Consider the following 11719-nt stretch of genomic DNA (forward strand, 5'->3'; position numbering starts at 1 on the left):
ATTAGTATGTGGGTGATTCCACTTGATTGTAAAATACTCGTCAATCAGGACTAGATCAATTTTTCTATCATTTATCTACCCGGTGTCCGTATTTAAAGCCTTGAAATTTTCATGACAACCGAAAGTCACCAATGTGTCGAAGATGCACTCTGTGACTCGAGATAAATCGATCACAGGTTAATTGCACTAAAAATTCCTAAAAACTATCCGGTATATTAGGTCACGCTAAAATCGCATCGGATTAAAATTACCTGCGAATTTAAACCCAATTTCAGAAATTGAAAGTTCTGTGGTGTCACGATCTATTTTAGAAATGTTGACTCATCCTTTGAGAAATTTTCGGAGATCCCGAGATTTTTACGGAAATTTGATTCGGACGTCGCGGAAAATTAACAGAAATTCAGATTGGCCGAATTGAAGAGATTTTTGACTTGCAAACCAAGCTATATGACGAAAGGGACTTGTAGAAATTTCGTGGGCTTTTTCTATGTCAAATTTGAGGGTCAAATTTAGGGAATTCGTCGAAGAAATTGGAAGTTCAAAATGTGAAATTCGAAACTAAGGGAGGGCAGCATTATTTTGGACTTTAAATTGGTTTATGGGTGGAATTTATGCTTGAAAATGATGGGGGAGACATAGAGGATGAGATTGAGGTTTATGGGACCAAAGCATTTAATGGGTTGGCTAAGCTTGGTTGAATTTTCCTCTCAACCGCAGCTTCTCGGGCAAGCAAATCCAGCTGCAGTCCATCCCCCTTGGTTGAATTTTCCTCTCAACCGCAGCTTCTTAGGCAAGCAAATCCAGCTGCCGTCCATCCCCTTGGTTGAATTTTCCTCTCAACCGCAGCTTCTTAGGCAAGCAAATCCAGCTGCCGTCCATCCCCTTGGTTGAATTTTCCTCTCAACCGTAGCTTCTCGGGCAAGCAAATCCAGCTGCCGTCCATCCCCTTTATCCAATTCTCCTTTGTTTGGGTCTCCGCCTTGCTTTCCTTTCATTTTTCCTTTCACAACAGCTCTCCATCTTCACCCACCGAAACACCAATTTTTCCCCATCTCCAAGCCACAACACGTCCTTATTTGCTGCTTGCTTGGTCAACATTTAAGTGAAGCCCACCTTGTTGACGCCATTCACGCCAACGAAGCCGCGTGTCTGCGGCATCTTCTCCGAAGACCAAGCGGCTCTCTCCACCGAATTGTTTTCTCTTTCAACCGAATAGTTCAACTCCACGAATCCTCACCCATCGAAACCCCACCGTCGTTCCTCTCTCCTTCGCCGCAAGTTCGGCCATCATTTGGCCGAGATTCGGCCCAAGGCAGTCTTCATCTCCACGAAGCCGGTCCCAACAAAGTGATGCCGGCGTGATCGAAATGGCATGTCTCTCGGTCAACATCCCACCGCCGAGCACTGATTTCGTTGACCCGCAGCTCCTTCGCAGGCCCGCACCTTCGCACCATCACGGCCCAGCAGTTGGGCCCGTATCCAACCAGCATCAACAGCCCACGAATTCACCCACAAGCCCATCTTTAGCCCAAGTGATTTTCAGCCCATTTCCAGCAGATTTTGAAGCCCAAGCTCGGGCCCAAGTTCGGTTGGTTTTAGCCCATTTGAAGTTCAGCCCATTTTGGGCCCGAAGAAGGCCCAAGCCCGCGACCAGCAGCCTTGCAGAAGCCCAAGACCGAAACTCAGCCTTGCTGAGTTGTGTTGGGCCAGTCCTAGGCCCAGTCCAAGTCCGCCGACGCCGCCGAAAATTTGATTTTCAGCCGCCGTCGTGTCGTCATCGTCGTAGTGAACCGATTTTCACGATACACCGGTGAGTTTATTCACTAAACTCTTCTTAGTAGGCTAATGACGTCTAAGGGTTGTTTAGTTTAATTTAATTAGGAATTAGGTGGTTAGTTAGATTAAATTAGTAATTTAATTATTCAATTATGCACGAGAGGTGGTTAGATTAGGTTAAGTGAGGCCTAGATAAATTATATTATTTATCTAGAAGGGTTTGGGAATTTTGCCGGGTCCGTATTGGTATTTAATTTAATAATTTCAGCCTAGGTTAGTATTTTAGAAATTAAATTGAATTAATTAATTAATTTTCAAAATTAATTAATTATTAATTATTTTTCTCGAAATTAGGCCGGGATAGCCGGTAATCAGAATTTCGTGCTGATTGCAACGGTGTCATTAATTTCTGCAATTGAGTGTTAAATTATGCAAATTGAGTGCTGATTTGATTTTTGGATATTTATTCCAAAAATTTATAAAATTCGTTATTTATTCAAAAAAAATCTGGGGTGTCGGGTTTTAACACCGAAAAAGGTATTATATACTATATAAACTAGTGGGATTTTAAAAAGAGAATTATGAATTTTTTGGGTCCGATCTAACCGTATACCAACGCACAACTATTTTCACAAAGTGTTTTTAATACGAAGAAAATAGGCCAGGATCACTATTTCAATTAAAGCATTTGAGTGCAATGCACAGCGTCCTAGGCCGAGATTGATTGGTCATGTGTGATTAACTGAACCCGTCCTAGCATTTATGTCGGACGTTACTAAATTTCACTTTTGGGTTACCCATGCATTAGGGTAGCGGGTCACAGTACATTATGGACCTATTATGGACCTATGCTCCTTCGGGAAAGTCGTTTGAGAGAGGTAACCATCCTCAGTGGAGTGAGACAATGCCTGACTACGCTTGTAGACCGCCAAACTTTGAGTAGGCCGTACCCTGGAGTGGGTAAAATTATCAATTGGAACGCATGTTGAGTGGAATAGATGCGCCGGATTATGAGACAAAATTGTGTGACATGGTATGGGACGTGTCATAACGATTTGGTCCTCTAATCTGGGCCCATGTGATTTATTGAGTTGAGTAATGCGTTTTAATTATTGCATGTATCAATTCTATACATGATGTATATGAACTATGCTAACCTGCAAGATGAAACTGATGTGAGGTAAGTCCTATGTACCAATTATATGATTGCGTGGTTAGGATGCTTCTGGGCATATTTTCCTCATAATCAGGATTTAGTGGATGAACTTGTTGAAACATCATCTCACCAGTTATTGTGTAACCATTTTTAGGGTCATCGAGTAGAGGACTTGGAGCTGAGAGAAGGTGAACTGAAGTGTAGGTCAACTAGGACCGCTTCTTTTTGGAAGGCTAGATTTTTGTAGTCTTTTAACAATAGACTTTTGTACATGACTAAGTTATATATAAAAGTGTGTTTGTTTGTGAAACTGTTGTACTGCTTTTCTATCCCGAGATAATTACTGTCAAAGAATTATTTGTTTGCTTCCGCATGTGCAATAAAACAAAAAGGGTCGGCGACTTGTCTTGGGAAGTCGCAAAATATTATCGACCAGAGAGGGATGGGCACGCGCTCGGGGTTCGGAGCGTGACAGTGGTTGCATAATTTTTTTTTCCAATCAAGGATAAATGAAAATATAAACCTAATTACAATCATACATTTTCAAAAATATATGCGAAGTATTGAAATATACGTAAAAATCACAATAGGCCACTGAAAATTTCATTTTCATAGTGGGTTATTTTTTTCTCGGAAAGCTTAAGTAACGTCACCACCAAAGAAGATAGATATTTGTTCTTCGCACAACATATGCATTTCATTATGTTTTGAGGAAATTCTCACTAGAAGAGACCTCTCTTTTTCCCCTATGTAACATTCGGTCAACGGCATATACCAAGAAAGTCTCATTATTGCTACTTGATGAAAATGCTTTGTCAATCCTTGTGACATCTAGATTTTCGAATTCTGATTTCGATTAGATAAATTGGGCATTTCATCAGCGCGACTACATTGTTTTTATATGAGTTGGCCACTCACAAGATAACTAGACTAGTTGGGTAAGTTATTATAAACTTTAAGACAAATAGACTTAAGAATTCGACCAAGAATCGACTTATCGACCGTACTCATCTTTAGAGATCATTGCGGCACAAAAATATAAAATCGATTTAAAATCGAAATAGGCTGGTCCAACAGAGATGTGTGGCCAATTGTGGGTGACACCACTAAATTAGAAAATTCTCGTTGACCAAGCACTATGCGATTTTCTTATTGTTTTGGTACTCTGTGTCCATATTTAAATCCTCGAGATTTTCACGACGACTGAGATTCGCCAATGGGTCGAGTAGGTTTATCATGGCTCAAAGAAAATTGACCATGAGTTATTTGTCCTAAAAAGTTCTGAAAATTACCGGTAGCGTAGGTCACGCTCGAAACGAGTCCAAGTGAAATTAACCGTCAATCTAAGTTCGATTTCGAAATTGAAGAGTCTCGTCAAGTCACAATAAATTTTAGGAACGTCGACTCGTCTTAGAAGATTTTTCGACAACCGAGACTTTTGGAAAAAAAGTCGGTTTATGGTCGTTTTCATTCGTTGAAGCCGGGGATTGTGAAATTGAGAAACATGAGAGATTCTTGGATGAGAAAAATAATCAATTTGATAAGTGAGACATCAATTGATTTTTGAAAGTCATTTGAGATAAATTCAAGAGGGAAATTGGATGCAAAAATACAAGTGGGGACCAAGTACTCTAATATGAAATTTCTTTTGGGAATCTATGAGCTTATTCAAAAGATGATGAAATAAGAATTTTCTATTTAAGAAAATTCTTTTCTTTTCATTTTATTCCCACTCCTTTTTCCATTTTTGGCTAAACACCATTTTCCTTTTATTTCCCTTTTCTTTTCCCCCTACCCCTTTTGGCCGAACCCTCCTCTCCCTTTCTCTCTCCTCCCCTTTTTTTCCCTCGTGCAAATCCCCCTCCACCGAATGCCTTGCTGTTTTTCACTTTCCTTCCCCACTTTTACTTTTTGACTTTTCAACACTTATCTTATCTCTCTTGTCTTATCTTCTTCTCTCTCTTTCTCTCGGTACTCTCTCTTCCCCTTTTTGTTCGAACGAAACCGAAGCAGAAGAAGAAACAGCAGCACCGAGAGAAGAAATCGGGAGCAGCTCACCGTTGCCGCCCGCGCGTCGCCCGCGCACTCCGCTGCCGCCTGAACGCCCTCCGCCTCTCCCTCACCCTCCTTAGCCACAGTTGACTCCTTCTTTCTCCCTCTGTTCTGTGCGAAGACCAACAAAAGCAGAGGCAGCGACCAGCGTCGCCTGAAGGGCCGCAGCCACATCGGACCACCGCCTGGTCGACCGGACGGCGTCGTTCCGCCGTCCACCACCATCACCGAGCTGCCGTCCCTCACCTCACACTAGTCCAGTGCCGTTCAACCTCCATTCGCCTCTGCCCAGCCTTGTTCGACCACCTCAGGCCGCCGCCCGACCACCTTCGGCCACCGTCGGCCTCGTTGGAGTTCCGCCTCACCCTCCGTCACCCTTGCTCGCTGCAACCGGCCCCGGATCTGCCCCAACCAGCAGCAAACAGAGAGGTTCGAAAATGGGTATGGCAGCACCTTCGTGGCTCGTTTTGGCCACCGTCCCGACCCCGGATGCTCGGCCCGCCTTGAGGAAAGTCGATTCTCGCGTCAATTCCGTCGTTTTGAGTGAGTTTTGCTCACTAATGCCTTCTTAGTTTGCTAATTATACTTTAAAGTTTGATTAGTGTTAGTTAAGGTTAATTAGATGGTTAGATTAGAATGTATTAGCAATTATTAGTTAATTGTATTGCACATTAGTTAGGTGGTTAGTGTAATTAGATAGAGAATTGCCTATAGTATTTATTGGATGTTTCGTGGGATTTTTCCCGACCCTTATCGGGTGTTAATTAAGCAATTCGAGCCTAAATTGAATTTTTAGGAATTAAATATTAATTTTCGAAATTAAAAATTTAATTTTTATTTTTCGGAAATTCAACTAGGATGGCCAATGACCGGGATTTTATGCTGATGATCGTGGTGCAGTCCATTTATTTAATTGAGATTTATATTGTGCTAAATTGAATTTCTTGTATTTATTTATTTAATTTTCGAAATTAATTATTTAATTATTTATTTTCCGGAATTCAACCGAGATGGCTGGTGACTGGAATTTCGTGCGATTGTCGTGGTATAGTCCGTTTATTTATTTGAACTCCACATTGTGCTTAATTAAATTGATTGTGCAATTTAAGGAATTATTCCTTAACTGATTAAAATTGAGTGGATTGAACGACTGATTGGTAGGTGGCCAAGTATGGCTATTTAGCATTTATAATGCCTTGATGTGCTATATAGAGGGAGAATGGTGAGAGTTAACTGAGAATATTATTGGCTGAGACCGATCAAGTACGAGGTAAGAGACATGCGTGGTTCAGTGATAAGGAAATCACTGGCGAAAACGACGCTTTAAAGAACATACGTAGCTATCTACTTATCACATCATTATGGACCTACGTGGTTCGGTGATAAAGAACATCACAGGCAAAAGCGGCGCCTTAAAGAACACATATAACGGTCTATTATATACGTGACTTATGGGCATACGTGGTTCGGTGGTTAGGACATCACTAGCGAAAACGTCGCCTTAAAGAACGCACATACCTATCTATACTATACATCACGTTGGAGAAAATGGCGCTAGAGAGAGAGAATGTATATGATTCACAGACCTACGTAGTTCGGTGATTAAGGATATCACTGGCAAAAATGGCGCCTTAAAGAACGCACGTATCGGTCTAGTACTCACATTGTTATAGGCATGCGTGGTTCGGTAGTGATTAAAGATATCACTAGCGAAAACGATGTCTTAAAGAATGCACGCAATTGTCTAGTGTATATGTCACCTTGGCGAAAACGACGCCCGAAAGCATTAATGGAGCTCTATAACTAAGTGTACTATTGGGGGTTATATGGGATGGAATGAATGACCGAGAGATAGCCCAACTGACATGTAATCGACTAGGTCGATTGATTATTGATTTGATATGATATTGTGGATTGATTGATTGAATGGAAATGACTGTGAGTGGTCTTGTTGACGTGTCATCGACCAGGTCGATTTGATCGATGCTTTGATCAGTGATGTGATTGTTTGAATCTTATTTGATATGTGCTAATATGCAGGTGGAATCTGAGGCAAAGGTAAGTTCTCTGACTCATGTTGTGCATAAGCAACCCTAAGGTGTATTAGTTTACTAATCGTGTCTTAGGGGGTAGAACTTGCTAAAACATAATGACATCCCGGTTGTGGGTCAACATTTCAGGACCCTAATGAAGAACCTGAGGAGAAAGAACCCGAAGATGAGTATCTGAAGGAATACCCCGAGCATGATCCAGAGTAGGATCCTAATGACTTTTGCTGTAGAATCAATTTGAGTAGAAACCAACTGTTTTAGTATGGCTTGTATATGTACATGTATGAATGAGTCGTTATAGATGTACATAAGGGTGTTGGTTTTCAAGTTCAAGTTTCTAATCTACTTGTATATCACATAGCTTTATTGTCTGGAGATTTTTATAACTTCTTTCATATGTGCTATAAAAAAGAAAATGGTCGACGATATGTAGTCTTGGGGATATCGCATTTTTTTCATGTCGGTTTCCACATATTTTGCAACAAAAATATTTCTGGGTTTCCCCTTACGCCACATATCTCCTGTTACTCATTCTTTCGCAATTGCGATTTTGACACAATGGAGTTAACAACTCTCAAGTCTTTCTCTGAATAGACAAATCTTGACTTCACAATAGCTAACGGTCTTCGAGGAGTTGCCCGTCCAAAAAGGTTGAGTCGAAAGTGAAAAGACACTGACTGTTACTGGGTTTCCCCTTACGCAACATATCTCCTGTTACTCATTCTTTCGCAATTGCAATTTTGACACAGTGGAGTTAACAGTAACATTCTTTCGCAATTGCGATTTTGACACAGTGGAGTTAACAGTAACATTCTTTCGCAATTGCGATTTTGACACAGTGGAGTTAACAACTCTCAAGTCTTTCTCTGAACAGACAAATCTTGACTTCACAATAGCTAGCAGTCTTTGGAGAGTTGCCCATCCAAAAAGGTTGAGTTGAAAGTGACAAGACACTAACTGTTACTGGGTTTCCCCTTACACAACATATCTCCTGTTACTCATTCTTTCGCAATTGCGATTTTGACACAGTGGAGTTAACAACTCTCAAGTCTTTCTATTAACAGACAAATCTTGACTGCACAATAGCTAGCGGTCTTTGGAGAGTTGCCTGTCCAAAAAGGTTGAGTCGAAAGTGACAAGACACTAACTGTTACTGGGTTTCCCCTTACACAACATATCTCCTGTTACTCATTCTTTCGCAATTGCGATTTTGACACAGTGGAGTTAACAACTCTCAAGTCTTTCTCTGAACAAACAAATCTTGACTTCACAATAGCTAGCGGTCTTTGGGTAGTTGCCCATCCAAAAAAGTTGAGTCAAAAGTGACAAGACACTGACTGTTTCTCTCGTCGGTGACCATAACTAGCAATTGCTTTCGATTTTGTCAATTAGATTATTCTACTAGAAAATGCGTAGCCCTTCAGAAAAGGTTCCTTCGTCTGATGATGATCGAAAAGATCAGTTGGATCATCTGTCTTTGCAATGACCAAGTCAACCAACCAATCAACACAAAGTAAAGTCAAGAAAAGTAAATTGTGTGGAACTACCAAAGGTCCCATAAGTAGAATCACGCAGCTTGTAGTACACGCATTAAAGCTGCATAACAAGTGGTGGATTGCTTTATGGATAGCTTTCACACTAACTAGGAAGAAAACTTGTCTGGAATTTCTAAATTTGACTATTTTGGCAAGAGAATTACCAAAAAAATCTTAAATTTATTATAATTGTGTCAATTTAGTCCTAAATTTTTTTGATCCAATTCGGTCTTAAACTTTTTGTAATTAAGTCAATTTAGTTCATCCGGCCAAATTTAGTTGGCCGATGCTGATGTGGATGCTAGTTGTTTGATAAATGCCGATGTGATGATTTTTAATAATATATTTTTTGAGTTTTTTTATTAATTTTTAATTTTTACTTTTTTTCCTTTTTTTTTTTTTTTTTGTTTTCCTTCCTCTATGGCTTCCCTTACCCAACAGTGACCGGCAAGGACTTCATGGCCCTCGCCCACCCTCACTGGCAGCCTCCCCTAGCCTTGCCATGGGTAAAGGCGACATCGTACATGGCTGGAGAGGTCATGGCGACTACCCTCTCACCCCCCTAATTGAAAAGCAATTCTTTGCTTAAGAGCCATTGCCGAAGCTAAAGAAGAAGTAGAGCATTGCTGCCATCTTGCACGGGAACGATTACTAGATAGGAAAGCTCGTCGTCGAGCCATTTGACGAAAGGCGGGATCTCCTTGATGTCCGTGAACGTGGCTCTCTCGACCTCTTTGATCAGGGAACTGATGAAGTCTTCCTGAGTCTCCATGTCCCTCTTTACCTTTACATCAGAAAGTAAATCAAAAGTTAAGAGGGCAACAAGAAAAAAGGAAACTAAGAGAAAGAGATGGCCGGGAAAGCATTGCAAGGGCACCGCTGAGGCCCGATGAAAACGCTTGCTCGACCACAAGACAAGATTGCTAGTCATCACCATGAGCAGGGGAGGGCCGGCTGACCCTAGTAGAGAACGCAAGGGGCCGATCAACCCTTGCACGGTGGTGATAGAGTTGAGGCCTTACGTTCTCTCAGTCTCAAAGGTGTTGCTTCTCCGATTCACCAGGGCATTTTCAAGCCTACCCAGTTAGTTGTATGCCATTGGCAAGTTTCCCAAGTCAACTGGGCTTGGTTGAATTAGCGGTGGTCACAGGCTCGCTTTCCAATTCCACGGACTCACCTTCGATGCAATCCATGCATAACGAGATACCTTTCCACTTCCACAAACTCCAAGCATCATAAGAAAGCCGCTCGCTTATCAAATTGAAGGCCTTTCGAATCTAAAGATTAATTTCTGGTGGCCGTGAAGAGTTTGTTCCTCTCAATGCAACTCTCACCTTTTCTCCGGTTGGACATGCTAGTGAGATTTACGTTGGGGATTGAGTGTATGATGCATCATGTTGAGCGTTTGGGGAGATAGAGTTTCTGTAGAAACGCTGCTGAAGGACCCATGTTGCTACCAAGGCCGGGGTTCCTCACCTATACCTCAACAAGGGCTGTCGGTATAGTTGGGGGTGGCACCGCCCCCCTTAACCCAACCTTGGCACCAATCTTGTTACACACAGATAGAGAGATATTCAATATTGTAAAGGACATAACATCATCTCTTGTTAAAAATAAGTCATATAAGTAATGAGAGAAATTCTTAGAAGTACCCGATTGAACTAATCAGATAAATTTTAAAACTTTATTACACTTTTAACTTAGCATCGTTTCATGATATGTTTTAAGACTTCAAATACACTGGTCCAAAAAAATAAAGTATGGCTTGTGACTACTTTATATTTCTTTTCCCTTTAACCTCAAGTGAGTGATGTTACATGTAATGAATATTGAAAAAACATCATTCACCAATTTTATTTTATTTTTGTCGCTATTTTGATCACCTACTATAACGCCCCAAATCTTAATCAGCTTTCTCTGCACACTTCCATCCGAGGATCTCAATCTCATATTCTTCCCAACCTCAGCCACATTACACACCGTTGGCGAGTCTGCCACAACACTAAGCAAAATCGTCACCGACCAAGCAAGTAATTCACCACTTGTCTAAGGGATCAGAAATGTCGATAAGAGTAGATCAATTACATATTTATTAGATGATGATTTATCATATAAGGAAACTACTGGGCTGTCACCTTATTTTGCCACATCTTCCAACCTTTTCGCTATTATTGTTGATTGCACATGCTCCTGTACTAAGAACGGTGGCTTGTTGGTTTATCCATCATCCAATCCACCGTATAAAACCCCAGCTAAAAAGAAAGAACAGAATACTTTCCTTCTTCAATGGAATCGTGAGACTGGATTATAGACTTGTCCACAAGGCAAGCTTTTTCAATATTTTTAGTTCCAAATGGTCGTCCCAGTAGGGTCCAAGCAGAGCCTGTAAAGGTCATGCCCAAACTTGTTCATGACTCGAAACTCCTAAAATTTTCATTTGTATAGATACAATGATCTCGTATGAACTCTATGAGGAAACCACTTGTCTAGATCGGCCGACGATTATATCCGAACTGCTCCAAATCAAGTCTCTGTTCCGACGGTTTAAATCTACTTCGATCTAGAAACATTGATCTCAAGTAAGTTGTAAAAGAAAAATCCACATTTGAGGCAGAGGCCATTATCCACCTGAACGCAACCTCTAGGTCTGGCACGGTCGCTTAGCATGTTCGGGTATGATGGTTTTAATTGGTGATGGGCTTAAGGCCCGTCCGCCCATGCTGGGCCCAAAAGGCCCGGCCCACGGGAATAGGGCCCGTGGATGAGGGAAGGTATAAAATGGAGGAGAGAGAGAGAGATGACAACGGTTGGAACAATGAACGTACATTCCTCTCCCTCTCTCCCTCCAACAAGAACAATATGCTTAAGGCGACGCCGATTTCCCTTCTTCAAGGCGTCATCGGATCGAACAAGGGAAAAATTCTCTTCCTCTTATCGGCATTGGTGTCTAATCTGTGGCTAACAAGGTACGCTTGACTCCGTGGTGTGCTTTATGATCGGTGATACATGTTTTCCCGGGCCTCGTCTTCTGCATTGATTTAGGGGTTCGATTTAGTGTCAAATCCGATTTTCGGGGATCAGTTATTCCCAACATTGGTATCAGAGCCCTAGTTCACATTTTCCCGACCTGTTTGATGTCTTTTTGATTG

The 11719-nt window shown here is 41.4% G+C and overlaps 1 long non-coding RNA gene across 2 annotated transcripts; it reads left to right on the plus strand.

The window, feature by feature from the left end:
• The first annotated feature begins 1324 nt into the window (after positions 1-1324).
• Positions 1325-7425, plus strand: LOC104424991. Of its 2 annotated transcripts, XR_005547429.1 has the most exons (3): positions 1325-1810; positions 4946-5527; positions 7165-7425. It is a non-coding gene; the product is annotated as an uncharacterized LOC104424991 (long non-coding RNA). The 2 variants fall into 2 exon arrangements; XR_721574.3 differs by lacking the exon at positions 1325-1810 and having other exon boundaries at positions 4909-5527.
• Positions 7426-11719: the final 4294 nt, after the last annotated feature.

Source organism: Eucalyptus grandis, chromosome 11 (assembly GCF_016545825.1).
Source record: "Eucalyptus grandis isolate ANBG69807.140 chromosome 11, ASM1654582v1, whole genome shotgun sequence".
Lineage (NCBI taxonomy): Eukaryota > Viridiplantae > Streptophyta > Magnoliopsida > Myrtales > Myrtaceae > Eucalyptus > Eucalyptus grandis.